The sequence below is a fragment of the Acomys minous genome (assembly GCF_964271855.1).
Source record: "Acomys minous genome assembly, chromosome: 5".
NCBI classification, from domain to species: Eukaryota; Metazoa; Chordata; class Mammalia; order Rodentia; family Muridae; genus Acomys; species Acomys minous.
The window spans coordinates 66,776,603-66,792,754 of NC_140494.1; positions in this window are offsets into that span (position 1 = coordinate 66,776,603).

Below are 16,152 nucleotides of genomic sequence, written 5' to 3' on the forward strand. Positions count from 1 at the left end.
GGGAGAAAAGTGCATTACTGTGCGCTTTCACCGTTCAGCAAATACATGTGTAGAAGCACAGCGTTAGCAGAAACGACCGTTTCTCGACGTTTTCTAACTCAGGGAACAAGTTGCACACTTCTGAGATGCATTTGGGCAACTTTGTCAGAAACGAGTTTTTTGCCTACAGAGACATGCCTATTTGCGCAGTAGTACAGATTCTGAGTATGTAATTGGGCTTGATGAAATCAGCATTTCTCTTGCTTCCCTGTATGTAGGGAAGCTCAGTTTTAGTCACAGTAGCTCCCACAAGTGTCTCCTCAGTGTGTTCCCATTTCCTTAGAAACAGTGTATTTGCTGGGAGAAAAGTGCATTACTGTGCGCTTTCACCGTTCAGCAAATACATGTGTAGAAGCACAGCGCTAGCAGATATGACCGTTTCTCGACGTTTTCTAACTCAGGGAACAAGTTGCACTCTTCTGAGATGCATTTGGGCAACTTTGTCAGAAATGAGTTTTTTGCCTACAGAGACATGCCTATTTGCGCAGTAGTACAGATTCTGAGTATGTAACTGGGCTGGATGAAATCAGCATTTCTTTTGCTTCCCTGTGCGTTGGGAAGCTCAGTTTTAGTCACAGTAGCTCCCACAAGTGTCTCCTCAGTGTGTTCCCATTTCCTTAGAAACAGTGTATTTGCTGGGAGAAAAGTGCATTACTGTGTGCTTTCACCGTTCAGCAAATACATGTGTAGAAGCACAGTGCTAGCAGAAACGACCGTTTCTCGACGTTTTCTAACTCAGGGAACAAGTTGCACACTTCTGAGATGCATTTGGGCAACTTTGTCAGAAATGAGTTTTTTGCCTACAGAGACATGCCTATTTGCGCAGTAGTACAGATTCTGAGTATGTAACTGGGATTGATGAAATCAGCATTTCTCTTGCTTCCCTGTGCGTAGGGAAGCTCAGTTTTAGTCACAGTAGCTCCCACAAGTGTCTCCTCAGTGTGTTCCCATTTCCTTAGAAACAGTGTATTTGCTGGGAGAAAAGTGCATTACTGTGCGCTTTCACCGTTCAGCAAATACATGTGTAGAAGCACAGCGTTAGCAGATATGCCCGTTTCTCGACGTTTTCTAACTCAGGGAACAAGTTGCACACTTCTGAGATGCATTTGGGAAACTTTGTCAGAAATGAGTTTTTTGCCTACAGAGACATGCCTATTTGCGCAGTAGTACAGATTCTGAGTATGTAACTGGGCTTGATGAAATCAGCATTTCTCTTGCTTCCCTGTACATAGAGAAGCTCAGTTTTAGTCCCAGTAGCTCCCACAAGTGTCTCCTCAGTGTGTTCCCATTTCCTTAGAAACAGTGTATTTGCTGGGAGAAAAGTGCATTACTGTGCGCTTTCACCGTTCAGCAAATACATGTGTAGAAGCACAGTGCTAGCTGAAACGTCCGTTTCTCGACGTTTTCTAACTCAGGGAACAAGTTGCACACTTCTGAGATGCATTTGGGAAACTTTGTCAGAAATGAGTTTTTTGCCTACAGAGACATGCCTATTTGCGCAGTAGTACAGATTCTGATTATGTAACTGGGCTGGATGAAATCAGCATTTCTCTTGCTTCCCTGTGCGTAGGGAAGCCCAGTTTTAGTCACAGTAGCTCCCACAAGTGTCTCCTCAGTGTGTTCCCATTTCCTTAGAATCAGTGTATTTGCTGGGAGAAAAGTGCATTACTGTGCGCTTTCACTGTTCAGCAAATACATGTGTAGAAGCACAGCGTTAGCAGATATGACCCTTTCTCGACGTTTTCTAACTCAGGGAACAAGTTGCACACTTCTGAGATGCATTTGGGCAACTTTGTCAGAAATGAGTTTTTTGCCTACAGAGACATGCCTATTTGCGCAGTAGTACAGATTCTGAATATGTAACTGGGCTTGATGAAATCAGCATTTTTCTTGCTTCTCTGTGCGTAGGGAAGCTCAGTTTTAGTTACTGTAGCTCCCACAAGTGTCTCCTCAGTGTGTTCCCATTTCCTTAGAAACAGTGTATTTGCTGGGAGAAAAGTGCATTACTGTGCGCTTTCACCGTTCAGCAAATACATGTGTAGAAGCACAGCGCTAGCAGAAACGAACGTTTCTCGACGTTTTCTAACTCAGGGAACAAGTTGCACACTTCTGAGATGCATTTGGGCAACTTTGTCAGAAATGAGTTTTTTGCCTACAGAGACATGCCTATTTGCGCAGTAGTACAGATTATGAGTATGTAACTGGGCTGGATGAAATCAGCATTTCTCTTTCTTCCCTGTGCGTAGGGAAGCTCAGTTTTAGTCACAGTAGCTCCCACAAGTGTCTCCTCAGTTTATTCCCATTTCCTTAGAAACAGTGTATTTGCTGGGAGAAAAGTGCATTACTGTGCGCTTTCACCGTTCAGCAAATACATGTGTAGAAGCACAGCGCTAGCAGAAACGAACGTTTCTCGACGTTTTCTAACTCAGGGAACAAGTTGCACACTTCTGAGATGCATTTGGGTAACTTTGTCAGAAATGAGTTTTTTGCCTACAGAGACATGCCTATTTGCGCAGTAGTACAGATTCTGAGTATGTAACTGGGCTTGATGAAATCAGCATTTCTCTTGCTTCCCTGTGCGTAGGGAAGCTCAGTTTTAGTCACAGTAGCTCCCACAAGTGTCTCCTCAGTGTGTTCCCATTTTTTAGAAACAGTGTATTTGCTGGGAGAAAAGTGCATTACTGTGTGCTTTCACCGTTCAGCAAATACATGTGTAGAAGCACAGTGCTAGCAGAAACGACCGTTTCTCGACGTTTTCTAACTCAGGGAAAAATTTGCACACTTCTGAGATGCATTTGGGCAACATTGTCAGAAATGAGTTTTTTGCCTAAAGAGACATGCCTATTTGCGCAGTAGTACAGATTCTGAGTATGTAACTGGGCTTGATGAAATCAGCATTTCTCTTCCTTCCCTGTGCATAGGGAAGCTCAGTTTTAGTCACTGTAGCTCCCACAAGTGTCTCCTCAGTGTGTTCCCATTTCCTTAGAAACAGTGTATTTGCTGGGAGAAAAGTGCATTACTGTGCGCTTTCACCGTTCAGCAAATACATGTGTAGAAGCACAGCGCTAGCTGAAACGTCCGTTTCTCGACGTTTTCTAACTCAGGGAACAAGTTGCACACTTCTGAGATGCATTTGGGCAACTCTGTCAGAAATGAGTTTTTTGCCTACAGAGACATGCCTATTTGCACAGTAGTACAGATTCTGAGTATGTAACTGGGCTTGATTAAATCAGCATTTCTCTTGCTTCCCTGTGCGTAGGGAAGCTCAGTTTTAGTCACAGTAGCTCCCACAAGTGTCTCCTCAGTGTGTTCCCATTTCCTTAGAAACAGTGTATTTGCTGGGAGAAAAGTGCATTACTGTGCGCTTTCACCGTTCAGCAAATACATGTGTAGAAGCACAGCGTTAGCAGATATGCCCGTTTCTCGACGTTTTCTAACTCAGGGAACAAGTTGCACACTTCTGAGATGCATTTGGGAAACTTTGTCAGAAATGAGTTTTTTGCCTACAGAGACATGCCTATTTGCGCTGTAGTACAGATTCTGATTATGTAACTGCACTGGATGAAATCAGCATTTCTCTTGCTTCCCTGTGCGTAGGGAAGCCCAGTTTTAGTCACAGTAGCTCCCACAAGTGTCTCCTCAGTGTGTTCCCATTTCCTTAGAATCAGTGTATTTGCTGGGAGAAAAGTGCATTACTGTGCGCTTTCACTGTTCAGCAAATACATGTGTAGAAGCACAGCGTTAGCAGATACGACCCTTTCTCGACGTTTTCTAACTCAGGGAACAAGTTGCACACTTCTGAGATGCATTTGGGCAACTTTGTCAGAAATGAGTTTTTTGCCTACAGAGACATGCCTATTTGCGCAGTAGTACAGATTCTGAATATGTAACTGGGCTTGATGAAATCAGCATTTTTCTTCCTTCTCTGTGCGTAGGGAAGCTCAGTTTTAGTCACTGTAGCTCCCACAAGTGTCTCCTCAGTGTGTTCCCATTTCCTTAGAAACAGTGTATTTGCTGGGAGAAAAGTGCATTACTATGCGCTTTCACCGTTCAGCAAATACATGTGTAGAAGCACAGCGCTAGCAGAAACGAACGTTTCTCGACGTTTTCTAACTCAGGGAACAAGTTGCACACTTCTGAGATGCATTTGGGCAACTTTGTCAGAAATGAGTTTTTTGCCTACAGAGACATGCCTATTTGCGCAGTAGTACAGATTCTGAGTAGGTAACTGGGCTGGATGAAATCAGCATTTCTCTTGCTTCCCTGTGCGTAGGGAAGCTCAGTTTTAGTCACAGTAGCTCCCACAAGTGTCTCCTCAGTTTGTTCCCATTTCCTTAGAAACAGTGTATTTGCTGGGAGAAAAGTGCATTACTGTGCGCTTTCACCGTTCAGCAAATACATGTATAGAAGCACAGCGCTAGCAGAAACGAACGTTTCTCGACGTTTTCTAACTCAGGGAACAAGTTGCACACTTCTGAGATGCATTTGGGCAACTTTGTCAGAAATGAGTTTTTTGCCTACAGAGACATGCCTATTTGCGCAGTAGTACAGATTCTGAGTATGTAACTGGGCTGGATGAAATCAGCATTTCTCTTGCTTCCCTGTGCATAGGGAAGCTCAGTTTTAGTCACAGTAGCTCCCACAAGTGTCTCCTCTGTGTGTTCCCATTTCCTTAGAAACAGTGTATTTGCTGGGAGAAAAGTGCATTACTGTGCGCTTTCACCGTTCAGCAAATACATGTGTAGAAGCACAGCGTTAGGAGATATGACCGTTTCTCGACGTTTTCTAACTCAGGGAACAAGTTGCACACTTCTGAGATGCATTTGGGCAACTTTGTCAGAAATGAGTTTTTTTGCCTACAGAGACATGCCTATTTGCGCAGTAGTACAGATTCTGAGTATGTAACTGGGCTTGATGAAATCAGCATTTCTCTTGCTTCCCTGTGCGTAGGGAAGCTCAGTTTTAGTCACAGTAGCTCCCACAAGTGTCTCCTCAGTGTGTTCCCATTTCCTTAGAAACAGTGTATTTGCTGGGAGAAAAGTGCATTACTGTGCGCTTTCACCGTTCAGCAAATACATGTGTAGAAGCACAGCGTTAGCAGATATGCCCGTTTCTCGACGTTTTCTTACTCAGGGAACAAGTTGCACACTTCTGAGATGCATTTGGGCAACTTTGTCAGAAATGAGTTTTTTGCCTACAGAGACATGCCTATTTGCGCAGTAGTACAGATTCTGAGTATGTAACTGGGCTTGATGAAATCAGCATTTCTCTTGCTTCCCTGTACGTAGGGAAGCTCAGTTTTAGTCCCAGTAGCTCCCACAAGTGTCTCCTCAGTGTGTTCCCATTTCCTTAGAAACAGTGTATTTGCTGGGAGAAAAGTGCATTACTGTGTGCTTTCACCGTTCAGCAACTACATGTGTAGAAGCACAGCGCTAGCTGAAACGTCCGTTTCTCGACGTTTTCTAACTCAGGGAACAAGTTGCACACTTCTGAGATGCATTTGGGCAACTTTGTCAGAAATGAGTTTTTTGCCTACAGAGACATGCCTATTTGCGCAGTAGTACAGATTCTGATTATGTAACTGGGCTGGATGAAATCAGCATTTCTCTTGCTTCCCTGTGCGTAGGGAAGCCCAGTTTTAGTCACAGTAGCTCCCACAAGTGTCTCCTCAGTGTGTTCCCATTTCCTTAGAATCAGTGTATTTGCTGGGAGAAAAGTGCATTACTGTGCGCTTTCACTGTTCAGCAAATACATGTGTAGAAGCACAGCGTTAGCAGATATGACCCTTTCTCGACGTTTTCTAACTCAGGGAACAAGTTGCACACTTCTGAGATGCATTTGGGCAACTTTGTCAGAAATGAGTTTTTTGCCTACAGAGACATGCCTATTTGCGCAGTAGTACAGATTCTGAATATGTAACTGGGCTTGATGAAATCAGCATTTTTCTTGCTTCTCTGTGCGTAGGGAAGCTCAGTTTTAGTCACTGTAGCTCCCACAAGTGTCTCCTCAGTGTGTTCCCATTTCCTTAGAAACAGTGTATTTGCTGGGAGAAAAGTGCATTACTGTGCGCTTTCACCGTTCAGCAAATACATGTGTAGAAGCACAGCGCTAGCAGAAACGAACGTTTCTCGACGTTTTCTAACTCAGGGAACAAGTTGCACACTTCTGAGATGCATTTGGGCAACTTTGTCAGAAATGAGTTTTTTGCCTACAGAGACATGCCTATTTGCGCAGTAGTACAGATTCTGAGTATGTAACTGGGCTGGATGAAATCAGCATTTCTCTTGCTTCCCTGTGCGTAGGGAAGCTCAGTTTTAGTCACAGTAGCTCCCACAAGTGTCTCCTCAGTGTGTTCCCATTTCCTTAGAAACAGTGTATTTGCTGGGAGAAAAGTGCATTACTGTGCGCTTTCACCATTCAGCAAATACATGTGTAGAAGCACAGCGCTAGCAGAAACGAACGTTTCTCGACGTTTTCTAACTCAGGGAACAAGTTGCACACTTCTGAGATGCATTTGGGCAACTTTGTCAGAAATGAGTTTTTTGCCTACAGAGACATGCCTATTTGCGCAGTAGTACAGATTCTGAGTATGTAACTGGGCTGGATGAAATCAGCATTTCTCTTGCTTCCCTGTGCATAGGGAAGCTCAGTTTTAGTCACAGTAGCTCCCACAAGTGTCTCCTCAGTGTGTTCCCTATTCCTTAGAAACAGTGTATTTGCTGGGAGAAAAGTGCATTACTGTGCGCTTTCACCGTTCAGCAAATACATGTGTAGAAGCACATCGCTAGCAGAAACGACCGTTTCTCGACGTTTTCTAACTCAGGGAACAAGTTGCACACTTCTGAGATGCATTTGGGCAACTTTGTCAGAAATGAGTTTTTTGCCTACAGAGACATGCCTATTTGCGCAGTAGTGCAGATTCTGAGTATGTAACTGCGCTTGATGAAATCAGCATTTCTCTTGCTTCCCTGTGCGTAGGGAAGCTCAGTTTTAGTCACAGTAGCTCCCACAAGTGTCTCCTCTGTGTGTTCCCATTTCCTTAGAAACAGTGTATTTGCTGGGAGAAAAGTGCATTACTGTGCGCTTTCACCGTTCAGCAAGTACATGTGTAGAAGCACAGCGCTACAGAAAAGAACGTTTCTCGACGTTTTCTAACTCAGGGAACAAGTGGCACACTTCTGAGATGCATTTGGGCAACTTTGTCAGAAATGAGTTTTTTGCCTAATGAGACATGCCTATTTGTGCAGTAGTACAGATTCTGAGTATGTACCTGGGCTTGATGAAATCAGCATTTCTCTTGCTTCCCTGTGCGTAGGGAAGCTCAGTTTTAGTCACAGTAGCTCCCACAAGTGTCTCCTCAGTGTCTTCCCATTTCCTTAGAAACAGAGTATTTGCTGGGAGAAAAGTGCATTACTGTGCGCTTTCACCGTTCAGCAAATACATGTGTAGAATCACAGCGCTAGCAGAAACGACCGTTTCTCGATGTTTTCTAACTCAGGGAACAAGTTGCACACTTCTGAGATGCATTTGGGCAACTTTGTCAGAAATGAGTTTTTTGCCTACAGAGACATGCCTATTTGCGCAGTAGTACAGATTCTGAGTATGTAACTGGGCTGGATGAAATCAGCATTTCTCTTGCTTCCCTGTGCGTAGGGAAGCTCAGTTTTAGTCACAGTAGCTCCCACAAGTGTCTCCTCAGTGTGTTCCCATTTCCTTAGAAACAGTGTATTTGCTGGGAGAAAAGTGCATTACTGTGCGCTTTCACCGTTCAGCAAATACATGTGTAGAAGCACAGCGCTAGCAGAAACGAAACTTTCTCGACGTTTTCTAACTCAGGGAACAAGTTGCACACTTGTGAGATGCATTTGGGCAACTTTGTCAGAAATGAGTTTTTTGCCTAAAGAGACATGCCTATTTGCGCAGTAGTACAGATTCTGAGTATGTAACTGGGCTGGATGAAATCAGCATTTCTCTTGCTTCCCTGTGCATAGGGAAGCTCAGTTTTAGTCACAGTAGCTCCCACAAGTGTCTCCTCAGTGTGTTCCCATTTCCTTAGAAACAGTGTATTTGCTGGGAGAAAAGTGCATTACTATGCGCATTCACCGTTCAGCAAATACATGTGTAGAAGCACAGCGCTAGCAGAAACGAACGTTTTTCGACGTTTTCTAACTCAGGGAACAAGTTGCACACTTCTGAGATGCATTTGGGCAACTTTGTCAGAAATGAGTTTTTTGCCTACAGAGACATGCCTATTTGCGCAGTAGTACAGATTCTGAGCATGCAACTGGGCTTGATGAAATCAGCATTTCTCTTGCTTCCCTGTGCGTAGGGAAGCTCAGTTTTAGTCACAGTAGCTCCCACAAGTGTCTCCTCTGTGTGTTCCCATTTCCATAGAAACAGTGTATTTGCTGGGAGTAAAGTGCACTACTGTGCGCTTTCACCGTTCAGCAAGTACATGTGTGGAAGCACAGCGCTAGCAGAAAAGACCGTTTCTCGACGTTTTCTAACTCAGGGAACAAGTTGCACACTTCTGATATGCATTTGGTCAACTTTGTCAGAAATGAGTTTTTTGCTTACAGAGACATGCCTATTTGCGCAGTAGTACAGATTCTGAGTATGTAACTGGGCTGGATGAAATCAGCATTTCTCTTGCTTCCCTGTGCGTAGGGAAGCTCAGTTTTAGTCACAGTAGCTCCCACAAGTGTCTCCTCAGTGTGTTCCCATTTCCTTAGAAACAGTGTATTTGCTGGGAGAAAAGTGCATTACTGTGCGCTTTCTCCGTTCAGCAAATACATGTGTAGAAGCACAGCGCTAGCAGAAACGACCGTTTCTCGACGTTTTCTAACTCAGGGAACAAGTTGCACACTTCTGAGATGCATTTGGGCAACTTTGTCAGAAATGAGTTTTTTGCCTACAGAGACATGCCTATTTGCGCAGTAGTACAGATTCTGAGTATGTAACTGGGCTTGATGAAATCAGCATTTCTCTTGCTTCCCTGTGCGTAGGGAAGCTCAGTTTTAGTCACAGTAGCTCCCACAAGTGTCTCCTCAGTGTGTTCCCATTTCCTTAGAAACAGTGTATTTGCTGGGAAAAAAGTGCGTTACTGTGGGCTTTCACCGTTAAGCAAATACATGTGTAGAAACACAGCGCTAGCAGAAACGACCGTTTCTCGACGTTTTCTAACTCAGGGAACAAGTTGCACACTTCTGAGATGCATTTGGGCAACTTTGTCAGAAATGAGTTTTTTGCCTACAGAGACATGCCTATTTGCGCAGTAGTACAGATTCTGAGTATGTAACTGGGCTTGATGAAATCAGCATTTCTCTTGCTTCCCTGTGCGTAGGGAAGCTCAGTTTTAGTCCCAGTAGCTCCCACAAGTGTCTCCTCAGTGTGTTCCCATTTCCTAAGAAACAGTGTATTTGCTGGGAGAAAAGTGCGTTACTGTGCGCTTTTACCGTTCAGCAAATACATGTGTAGAAGCACAGCGCTAGCAGAAACGAACGTTTCTTGACGTTTTCTAACTCAGGAAACAAGTTGCACACTTCTGAGATGCATTTGGGCAACTTTGTCAGAAATGAGTTTTTTGCCGAAAGAGACATGCCTATTTGCGCAGTAGTACAGATTCTGAGTATGTAACTGGGCTTGATGAAATCAGCATTTCTCTTGGTTCCCTGTGCGTAGGGAAGCTCAGTTTTAGTCACAGTAGCTCCCACAAGTGTCTCCTCAGTGTGTTCCCATTTACTTACAAACAGTGTATTTGCTGGGAGGAAAGTGCATTACTGTGCGCTTTCACCGTTCAGCAAATACATGTGTAGAAGCACAGCGCTAGCAGAAACGAACGTTTCTCGACGTTTTCTCACTCAGGGAACAAGTTGCACACTTCTGAGATGCATTTGGGCAACTTTGTCAGAAATGAGTTTTTTGCCTAAAGAGACATGCCCATTTGCGCAGTAGTACAGATTCTGAGTATGTAACTAGCCTTGATGAAATCAGCATTTCTCTTGCTTCCCTGTGCGTAGGGAAGCTCAGTTTTAGTCACAGTAGCTCCCACAAGTGTCTCCTCAGTGTGTTCCCATTTCCTTAGAAACAGTGTATTTGCTGGGAGAAAAGTGCATTACTGTGCGCTTTCACCGTTCAGCAAATACATGTGTAGAAGCACAGCGCTAGCTGAAACGACCGTTTCTCGACGTTTTCTAACTCAGGGAACAAGTTGCACACTTCTGAGATGCATTTGGGCAACTTTGTCAGAAATGAGTTTTTTGCCTACAGAGACATGCCTGTTTGCGCAGTAGTACAGATTCTGAGTATGTAACTGGGCTGGATGAAATCAGCATTTCTCTTGCTTCCCTGTGCGTAGGGAAGCTCAGTTTTAGTCACAGTAGCTCCCACAAGTGTCTCCTCAGTGTGTTCCCATTTCCTTAGAAACAGTGTATTTGCTGGGAGAAAAGTGCATTACTGTGTGCTTTCACCGTTCAGCAAATACATGTGTAGAAGCACAGCGCTAGCTGAAACGACCGTTTCTCGACGTTTTCTAACTCAGGGAACAAGTGGCACACTTCTGAGATGCATTTGGGCAACTTTTTCAGAAATGAGTTTTTTGCCTACAGAGACATGCCTATTTGCGCAGTAGTACAGATTCTGAGTATGTAACTGGGCTTGATGAAATCAGCATTTCTCTTGCTTCCCTGTGCGTAGGGAAGCTCAGTTTTAGTCACAGTAGCTCCCACAAGTGTCTCCTCAGGGTGTTCCCATTTCCTTAGAAACAGTGTATTTGCTGGGAGAAAAGTGCATTACTGTGCGCTTTCACCGTTCAGCAAATACATGTGTAGAAGCACAGTGCTAGCAGAAACGAACGTTTCTCAACGTTTTCTAACTCAGAGAACAAGTTGCACACTTCTGAGATGCATTTGGGCAACTTTGTCAGAAATGAGTTTTTTGCCTACAGAGACATGCCTATTTTCGCAGTAGTACAGATTCTGAGTATGTAACTGGGCTTGATGAAATCAGCATTTCTCTTGCTTCCCTGTGCGTATCGAAGCTCAGTTTTAGTCACAGTAGCTCCCACAAGTGTCTCCTCAGTGTGTTCCCATTTCCTTAGAAACAGTGTATTTGCTGGGAGAAAAGTGCATTACTGTGCGCTTTCACCGTTCAGCAAATACATGTGTAGAAGCACAGCGCTAGCAGAAACGAACGTTTCTCGACGTTTTCTAACTCAGGGAACAAGTTGCACACTTCTGAGATGCATTTGGGCAACTTTGTCAGAAATGAATTTTTTGCCTAAAGAGACATGCCTATTTGCGCAGTAGTACAGATTCTGAGTATGTAACTGGGCTGGATGAAATCAACATTTCTCTTCCTTCCCTGTGCGTAGGGAAGCTCAGTTTTAGTCCCAGTAGCTCCCACAAGTGTCTCCTCAGTTTGTTCCCATTTCCTTAGAAACAGTGTATTTGCTGGGAGAAAAGTGCATTACTGTGTGCTTTCTCCGTTCAGCAAATACATGTGTAGAAGCACAGAGCTAGCAGAAACGACCGTTTCTCGATGTTTTCTAACTCAGGGAACAAGATGCACACTTCTGAGATGCATTTGGGCAACTTTGTCAGAAATGAGTTTTTTGCCTACAGAGACATGCCTATTTGCGCAGTAGTACAGATTCTGAGTATGTAACTGGGCTTGATGAAATCAGCCTTTCTCTTGCTTCCCTATGCGTAGGGAAGCTCTGTTTTAGTCACAGTAGCTCCCACAAGTGTCTCCTCAGTGTGTTCCCATTTCCTTAGAAACAGTGTATTTGCTGGGAAAAAAGTGCGTTACTGTGGGCTTTCACCGTTAAGCAAATACATGTGTAGAAACACAGCGCTAGCAGAAACGACCGTTTCTCGACGTTTTCTAACTCAGGGAACAAGTTGCACACTTCTGAGATGCATTTGGGCAACTTTGTCAGAAATGAGTTTTTTGCCTACAGAGACATGCCTATTTGCGCAGTAGTACAGATTCTGAGTATGTAACTGGGCTTGATGAAATCAGCATTTCTCTTGCTTCCCTGTGCGTAGGGAAGCTCAGTTTTAGTCCCAGTAGCTCCCACAAGTGTCTCCTCAGTGTGTTCCCATTTCCTAAGAAACAGTGTATTTGCTGGGAGAAAAGTGCGTTACTGTGCGCTTTTACCGTTCAGCAAATACATGTGTAGAAGCACAGCGCTAGCAGAAACGAACGTTTCTTGACGTTTTCTAACTCAGGAAACAAGTTGCACACTTCTGAGATGCATTTGGGCAACTTTGTCAGAAATGAGTTTTTTGCCGAAAGAGACATGCCTATTTGCGCAGTAGTACAGATTCTGAGTATGTAACTGGGCTTGATGAAATCAGCATTTCTCTTGGTTCCCTGTGCGTAGGGAAGCTCAGTTTTAGTCACAGTAGCTCCCACAAGTGTCTCCTCAGTGTGTTCCCATTTCCTTACAAACAGTGTATTTGCTGGGAGGAAAGTGCATTACTGTGCGCTTTCACCGTTCAGCAAATACATGTGTAGAAGCACAGCGCTAGCAGAAACGAACGTTTCTCGACGTTTTCTCACTCAGGGAACAAGTTGCACACTTCTGAGATGCATTTGGGCAACTTTGTCAGAAATGAGTTTTTTGCCTAAAGAGACATGCCCATTTGCGCAGTAGTACAGATTCTGAGTATGTAACTAGCCTTGATGAAATCAGCATTTCTCTTGCTTCCCTGTGCGTAGGGAAGCTCAGTTTTAGTCACAGTAGCTCCCACAAGTGTCTCCTCAGTGTGTTCCCATTTCCTTAGAAACAGTGTATTTGCTGGGAGAAAAGTGCATTACTGTGCGCTTTCACCGTTCAGCAAATACATGTGTAGAAGCACAGCGCTAGCTGAAACGACCGTTTCTCGACGTTTTCTAACTCAGGGAACAAGTTGCACACTTCTGAGATGCATTTGGGCAACTTTGTCAGAAATGAGTTTTTTGCCTACAGAGACATGCCTGTTTGCGCAGTAGTACAGATTCTGAGTATGTAACTGGGCTGGATGAAATCAGCATTTCTCTTGCTTCCCTGTGCGTAGGGAAGCTCAGTTTTAGTCACAGTAGCTCCCACAAGTGTCTCCTCAGTGTGTTCCCATTTCCTTAGAAACAGTGTATTTGCTGGGAGAAAAGTGCATTACTGTGCGCTTTCACCGTTCAGCAAATACATGTGTAGAAGCACAGCGCTAGCAGAAACGACCGTTTCTCGACGTTTTCTAACTCAGGGAACAAGTTGCACACTTCTGAGATGCATTTGGGCAACTTTGTCAGAAATGAGTTTTTTGCCTACAGAGACATGCCTATTTGCGCAGTAGTACAGATTCTGAGTATATAACAGGGCTGGATGAAATCAGCATTGCTCTTGCTTCCCTGTGCGTATGGAAGCTCAGTTTTAGTCCCAGTAGCTCCCACAACTGTCTCCTCAGTGTGTTCCCATTTCCTTAGAAACAGTGTATTTGCTGGGAGAAAAGTGCATTACTGTGTGCTTTCACCGTTCAGCAAATACATGTGTAGAAGCACAGCGCTAGCAGAAACGAACGTTTCTCGACGTTTTCTAACTCAGGGAACAAGTTGCACACTTCTGAGATGCATTTGGGCAACTTTGTCAGAAATGAGTTTTTTGCCTACAGAGACATGCCTATTTGCGCAGTAGTACAGATTCTGCGTATGTAACTGGGCTTGATGAAATCAGCATTTCTCTTGCTTCCCTGTGTGTAGCGAAGCTCCGTTTTAGTCACAGTCGCTCCCACAAGTGTCTCCTCAGTGTGTTCCCATTTCCTTAGAAACAGTGTATTTGCTGGGAGAAAAGTGCATTACTGTGCGCTTTCACCGTTCAGCAAATACATGTGTAGAAGCACAGCGCTAGCTGAAACGACCGTTTCTCGACGTTTTCTAACTCAGGGAACAAGTGGCACACTTCTGAGATGCATTTGGGCAACTTTGTCAGAAATGAGTTTTTTGCCTACAGAGACATGCCTATTTGCGCAGTAGTACAGATTCTGAGTATGTAACTGGGCTTGATGAAATCAGCATTTCTCTTGCTTCCCTGTACGTAGGGAAGCTCAGTTTTAGTCACAGTAGCTCCCACAAGTGTCTCCTCAGTGTGTTCCTATTTCCTTAGAAACAGTGTATTTGCTGGGAGAGGAGTGCATTACTGTGCGCTTTCACCGTTCAGCAAATACATGTGTAGAAGCACAGCGCTAGCTGATACGACCATTTCTCGACGTTTTCTAACTCAGGGAACAAGTGGCACACTTCTGAGATGCATTTGGGTAACTTTGTCAGAAATGAGTTTTTTGCCTACAGAGACATGCCTATTTGCGCAGTAGTACAGATTCTGAGTATGTAACTGGCCTTGATGAAATCAGCATTTCTCTTGCTTCCCTGTGCGTAGGGAAGCTCAGTTTTAGTCACAGTAGCTCCCACAAGTGTTTCCTCAGTGTGTTCCCAGTTCCTTAGAAACAGTGTATTTGCTGGGAGAAAAGTGCATTACTGTGTGCTTTCACCGTTCAGCAAATACATGTGTAGAAGCACAGCGCTAGCTGAAACGACCGTTTCTCGACGTTTTCTAACTCAGGGAACAAGTGGCACACTTCTGAGATGCATTTGGGCAACTTTTTCAGAAATGAGTTTTTTGCCTACAGAGACATGCCTATTTGCGCAGTAGTACAGATTCTGAGTATGTAACTGGGCTTGATGAAATCAGCATTTCTCTTGCTTCCCTGTGCGTAGGGAAGCTCAGTTTTAGTCACAGTAGCTCCCACAAGTGTCTCCTCAGGGTGTTCCCATTTCCTTAGAAACAGTGTATTTGCTGGGAGAAAAGTGCATTACTGTGCGCTTTCACCGTTCAGCAAATACATGTGTAGAAGCACAGTGCTAGCAGAAACGAACGTTTCTCAACGTTTTCTAACTCAGAGAACAAGTTGCACACTTCTGAGATGCATTTGGGCAACTTTGTCAGAAATGAGTTTTTTGCCTACAGAGACATGCCTATTTTCGCAGTAGTACAGATTCTGAGTATGTAACTGGGCTTGATGAAATCAGCATTTCTCTTGCTTCCCTGTGCGTATCGAAGCTCAGTTTTAGTCACAGTAGCTCCCACAAGTGTCTCCTCAGTGTGTTCCCATTTCCTTAGAAACAGTGTATTTGCTGGGAGAAAAGTGCATTACTGTGCGCTTTCACCGTTCAGCAAATACATGTGTAGAAGCACAGCGCTAGCAGAAACGAACGTTTCTCGACGTTTTCTAACTCAGGGAACAAGTTGCACACTTCTGAGATGCATTTGGGCAACTTTGTCAGAAATGAATTTTTTGCCTAAAGAGACATGCCTATTTGCGCAGTAGTACAGATTCTGAGTATGTAACTGGGCTGGATGAAATCAGCATTTCTCTTGCTTCCCTCTGCGTAGGGAAGCTCAATTTTAGTCACAGTAGCTCCCACAAGTGTCTCCTCAGTGTGTTCCCATTTCCTGAGAAACAGTGTATTTGCTGGGAGAAAAGTGCATTACTGTGCGCTTTCACCGTTCAGCAAATACATGTGTAGAAGCACCGCGCTAGCAGAAACGAACGTTTCTCGACGTTTTCTAACTCAGGGAAAAAGTTGCACACTTCTGAGATGCATTTGGGCAACTTTGTCAGAAATGAGTTTTTTGCCTAAAGAGACATGCTTATTTGCGCAGTAGTACAGATTCTGAGTATGTAACTGGGCTTGATGAAATCAGCATTTCTCTTGCTTCCCTGTGCGTAGGGAAGCTCAGTTTTAGTCACAGTAGCTCCCACAAGTGTCTCCTCAGTGTGTTCCCATTTCCTTAGAAACAGTGTATTTGCTGGGAGAAAAGTGCATTACTGTGCGCTTTCACCGTTCAGCAAATACATGTGTAGAAGCACAGCGCTAGCAGAAACGACCGTTTCTCGACGTTTTCTAACTCAGGGAACAAGTTGCACACTTCTGAGATGCATTTGGGCAACTTTGGCAGAAATGAGTTTTTGCCTAAAGAGACATGCCTATTTGCGCAGTAGTACAGATTCTGAGTATGTAACTGGGCTGGATGAAATCAGCATTTCTCTTGCTTCCCTGTGCGTAGGGTATCTCAGT